Here is a 5,551-nt window from a genome sequence, read left to right as displayed (position 1 = left end):
AGGCAAGTGACATGGGTTCAATCCCTAGCACTGCAAATACGTAGGAAGTCAAAGATAGAGATGCAGATGATACAGGTAAGTCACATCATGGCATGAACTGCTTGTATACCACCAATCAAAAATACATTAGATCATACCGATCATGTGCATGTGTGTTTCAAATTGGGATTCACTCAGTTACAAGTAATAGAAAATGGTTTTTGTTTTTTACAGTTTAATGTATTTTAATAGCAAACTCATAGAAACAACACAGAAAGACAGACAACATCAAAAACATGTACTAGCATCACCAGGTGTGGGATCCATGCCTGTAATCCCAACACTCAGGATGCTGAGGCAGGAGGATCACTGCGAGTTCAAGATCAGCCTGGGCGACAAACAAGAGTTCAAGGCCAACCCGAACTGCTTAGTGAGACATCCCCCCGCCTCAAAAAAGACAACAAAAGAAAAGTAAGACAACTCAGAAAAGCATAGTGACTGGATGGAATCCACTATATGATGAAAATGTTACAAACAACATTTAGTTGTTGTCAATAAGAAACATAGTTGGTTTTTTTAAAAAGTCTAGAAAAATGTAACAGATTTTTACTTATAATTGTTATAAAGTTGAAGTGCTAAAACTTGTACACTGAAACATTTTGATTTGCATTAATGCTTTACATCCCTGTAAGAATATTAAAAATTCACACACAAATGAAAATGGAAAAACTGCCAATACCTGATTTCTGTCCCCTATTTCCACGCATAGTCATATACTTAGGTACCACTCAGAACTACCAATCACAGGAAGAAGAGAAAAATCATGGTGAGAACGAAATGTTTCCCACCATAGTGGACTCTTTTTTTTTTTTTTTTTTTTTTTTTGTGGAACTGGGGATTGAACTCAGGCGCTTGCACTTGCCAGCAAAGCACTTATTTTACTGAGCCATCTCCCCGGCCCCCACAGTGGACTCGTAAGCATGTTCTCCAAGTATGTGGCATGCTAGTTGGATATCTTTTGGCATAATTGTTACGCGTTTGGCGTGGATGGCACACAAGTTGGTGCCTTCAAACAGGCCACATAGATAAGCCTCACTTGCCTCCTGCAAGGCACCAAGAGCTGTACTTTGGAAGCACAGCACTGTTTTGAAGTCCTGAGCAATTTCTCAAACCAGAGGCTGGAAAAGGAGTTTACAAATCAGAAGTTCAGTTGACGTCTAATTTACCAGTGCCACAGTCCCAGGCCTGTAACGAGGTTTCTTAACCCCTCTGGTAGAGGGCGCACTCTCAGGAGCGGCTTTTGTAGCCAGTTGTTTCCTCAACACTTTACCATGGTGAATTCACAAGCAGCACACTTGGTAGAAACCGTGTACATGGGCCGGGGAGATGGCTCAGTGGAATAAGCGCTTCCTTGGCAAGCGCAAGGGTCTGAGTTCAATCCCCGGTTCTGCCAAAAATAAAAATTAAAAAAAAAAAAGAAAAGAAACCGTGTACAGAGACCTTGCCTTACCCCCTTTTCCTCTGGCTGGAGCTTGGCGAGCGAGACGGCACTGACATTAGAGACAGCAGCTTGGCAGCAGCTGTGAACACAATCCTTTTGTTTTGTTTTGCTTTTATTTTATGTATGTATTTATTTATTGCCAGGCATGATTACATTTTATTACCTTCTACATTACAGGCCCTCGAGCTGCCTCATTCCCACCCCGCTCCCCGCCATGGGGTCAGGCCTCCCCAGAAGTCCCTACTTTGGTGGCCTGGGCCCTCTGGAACTCCTGCTGCAGTTGAGCAAGGGTCTCTCTCTGCTGCTCTGACTGCCGCTCCAGGTCCCAGAGCTGGGGTTCATAGCGCTGGGATTTCGGCCATGATGCAGTCCAGCCTCTTCCCCACTGTGGCCCGAGCTTCACCCAGCTCCTGTCTGACCAGCACGGGACCCAGAAGTTTAAAGACCACGTTGGACCCATCCAGCAGGGCCAGCTCCTTCACGGTGTTGTTTTTCCGTTAGTGCCTCAGGCTTCTGTCTCCCAGACGTGGATTTACTCAAGTCCTTCTGGAGCTGTTGATATTTCTCCATTTTTCCCTGCAGCTTCTTTTGGATCACTTCAGCCATGGTGAGGATGAAAGCCTGCAGGGAGGAAGGGGCTCTGGGTCTCAAGCTCTTGTTCTTCTTTCAGTGTTAATCTTATTTTGTTTTTAGAGACAGGGTCTCACTATGTAGTGCAGACTGACCTCAAACTCACTAGGTAGCCTACGAACTCACAGCAGTCCTCCTGCCTCAGCCTCCCAAGTGCTGGGATTACAGGTGTGTGCTACCATGTCTGGCTCAAGTAATAGAAAATGAATTCAGGTTAGTTTAATTGATGGTAGAATTTTTTGGCAAATGTAAGTAAAAGTCAAATAATGCAGACTTCATGGCAGTTTAGGGATTTTCCCCAACTGTTTTTCGGTAGTCTCATTTCTGATTTCCTATAATAAACTGACCATATCTTTGGACTGGCTTCCGCTTTCTGCCCAGATTAGCTGTTAACAAAAAGACTTTACACACTTTCTTGTTTTCATGGAAAAGCATTACAGTATTTCTCAAAACCATTGAGTAAAAATCCCCAACATAACTAAATTACTATTGAATTTTCATCAGGGCCAGAGGACTAGCAGATTTGGCTAATTTATACCTCATTTACCAGAGCAAATCACTGCCTCAAGAGATAATATTACTGACTTGTTACACTCTACCTCTGACCAATCACAGAGAGAGGGGGTAGTTCCCAAAAGAAAAAATGAATGTAGTTAGGATTGGCAACTAATGAGCTATTTTTTGGTTGGAAAAAATATAATTTTTTAATCATTTTTTCAGAATTTTTTCTTTCTTTCTTTCTTTCTTTCTTTCTTTCTTTGTATTTTTTAGGGAAGGGTCTACAGGGTGACAGGGCAGAGTCTCACTACTAGATTGGACATGTAATGATCCACCTGTTTACAGCCTTCTAAGAGCTGGGATTACAGGTGCACACTACCACGCCCCATCTCTTTTAAATAATCTAGCATTCTGGATGGCCATAAAATTACTACAAGTTCGGGGCTCTCTTAATCCAAACTGATTTATTAAGAGAATTATTTCTCACAAAACAGAAGGCCATAAGCAAGGCAGATTTGAGACTGGTTGATGTAGTGGTTTAAAAGTGGCACTAAAAAAACCTGGAGGAACAGCTGGCAAGGACTCTTCTCATTTACACTCCAATTTGGTCCACCATCAAACTCACCAGCTCTGTCTTTGCACTGTGGTGAATCCGCATCAGGCCCCTTGCTACTGTGCTGATGTCGCTCTTGTGCAGCCAGCAGCACTCTTCTCTGGGCTATTGCAGTCACCTGTAAGCTGATCTCTACACTTCCACTCCTGCCCTCTGTGTTCTGTTCTCACCACAGCAGCCAGTATGAAAACATGGCGGAGGAAAGTAGACCACATGACTTCCCAACTAATGCTACCCACCACTCTCAGGATAAAAGTCAAAATGCTAACTGGCCTCTCTCTGCTCCAGCCAACCCAGGCAGCTGCTGCTCCTAACCCACACCGAACAACTCCAGCTCAGGACCTCTCTGCACATGCTCCTCCTTCTATTTGGGATGCTTTCCTATTTGTGAAAACACTCAACATTTTCTCAAATACCACCTTTCTCTGCCACACTGACTCTTCAGTCTTGCTGATGCTTTCTGTCCCCCTCACAGGCTTTGTTTTTCTTCTTGGCTTTCCCACTTTCTACTATACAATTCATCAATAGAGCAATTGATAGATTATCTGCATGTCTCCCCCAGTAGAACACAAGCTCTATGAGCCATGTCTGTTCTGGTCACTCAGGTAGCCGTGATGCCTAGAACAGTGCCTCACACAGAGAGGGTTTTCCATGCTTGTAAGAAAGAATGGACCAGCCACAATGACCACTACAGGGAAGGACTGTGGCTGACTCCCTGGTGCCTACCCAGTAAAAGGCTGGCATGAGATAAGAAGTAGTAGAGCGGCTGGGGAGATAGCTCAGTAGAATAAGCACTTGCCTGGCAAGCACAAAGGCCTGAGTTCAATCCTGGTTCTGTAAAAAAAAAAGAAGAAGAAGAAGAAGAAGAAGAAGAAGAAGAAGAAGAAGAAGAAGAAGAAGAAGAAGAGTAAATGAATCTTCATTTACTAGCCTGTAATGGTTTGTACTAGCCTGTAATCCCAGCACTTTGGAGGCTGAGGCAGGGGCGTCAACATGTTAAGACCAACCTGGCCTATTCAGCAACTTCAAGACAGAGTTATACTACACAGTGAAATCATGTCTTACAACAAAATAATAAAAAAAAAGAGCTATGTGCCTGTCCTGTGCTTCACTCTCTCTATGTCTCTTGATACCCAAGATCATACTAAATACCCAGACCCTTTTCCCAGAACATTGGAACTGAGCCCCAGATATATACATGTCATCATCATTCCTCTTGATTCCATTTCTAGATCACCTGAACTTTTCACCTAACTTTAGGTGCCTAACATCCTTCTCAGACTGATTTCTCCTTCAAGACAAAGATAATAAGGGACTTCACTGTGTCCCAAAAGTTCTAGGCCCCAAGACTGACCCTCTACCTGTTTCCACAGTTCCCTAGAATTTTCTAGTTTCTCTGTTCCTCTCTATTCTCCAAGTGTAGCCATCAAAATACCTTAAAAAGATTTTCAGTATTGGGCTGGCCAGATACCTCAGTATGTGCCATGCCAGCCTTGTACCCCAGGTTGCCTGAGACATTGAATAAGACTGGGCATGGTGGCAAGTGCCTAGAATCCTAGCACTTGGGAGGCTGAAAATAGGAGGATCATTATGAGTCCGATTTGTGTGGTGAGACTCTGTAGTAAAATACATTTTAAAAAACCAAAAGATTTTCAGTATGCATGTTTTCATGTTATCTAGTTAAAAGCATAGGCTTGAACTGGGTATGGTGGTACTCATCTGTAATCCCAGGTAAGGAAGCTGAGGCAGGAGGCTCACCAGGAGTTCAAGGCCAGCCTGGGCTACATAGTGAATTTCAAGCTAACCCCAACTACAAAGTGAGACCCTGTCTCAAGAAAACAAGCAAAAAGAAGCATAGGCCTGGAAATCTGATAGGCTTGATCCTGCTTATGTTACTTACTGGTTATGACTTTTGGCAAGACACTTAACCTCTCTGAGCATCCTCATTACAAAAACAGAACTCACAAAGCCTCAGAGGGTGATGGTGAGGATGAGATCCAGTAGTCAGGAGAGCCATTTGGGGCTCTGGAAACAACTTGCTCACTCTCCTGGTAACCAACATCAGTTATCAGCTCTGGCTCAGATCATGGTGGAAAACTTCACTCAAACATCTGACTGTTTAGTTTGCCCCTCATGAAAAACCTGGCTGTTCTGACACTTTCAGATGCTTCTTTGTCTAAAGGATCTGGCAGACACAATCACTATGATTTTTGCTAGCTTCAAGCTTTAGGTGTTGCGCTTTTTTAATTATAAAAAGATGTTTTGTTACAACATAAAAGGATTTTTTTTAAAGAAAAGTTAGATTTATTTTTTTAATGTTGAATTTATTT

The 5,551-nt window shown here is 43.0% G+C and overlaps 1 pseudogene; it reads right to left on the bottom strand.

The window, feature by feature from the left end:
* Window positions 1-1,700: 1,700 nt before the first annotated feature.
* LOC101576003 lies at window positions 1,701-2,086 on the bottom strand (annotated as a pseudogene).
* Between the last annotated feature and the right edge of the window lie 3,465 nt (window positions 2,087-5,551).

The sequence above is a fragment of the Octodon degus genome, unplaced genomic scaffold (assembly GCF_000260255.1).
Source record: "Octodon degus isolate 3935 unplaced genomic scaffold, OctDeg1.0 scaffold00107, whole genome shotgun sequence".
Lineage (NCBI taxonomy): Eukaryota > Metazoa > Chordata > Mammalia > Rodentia > Octodontidae > Octodon > Octodon degus.
This window is presented reverse-complemented; position numbering and strand designations above follow the sequence as displayed.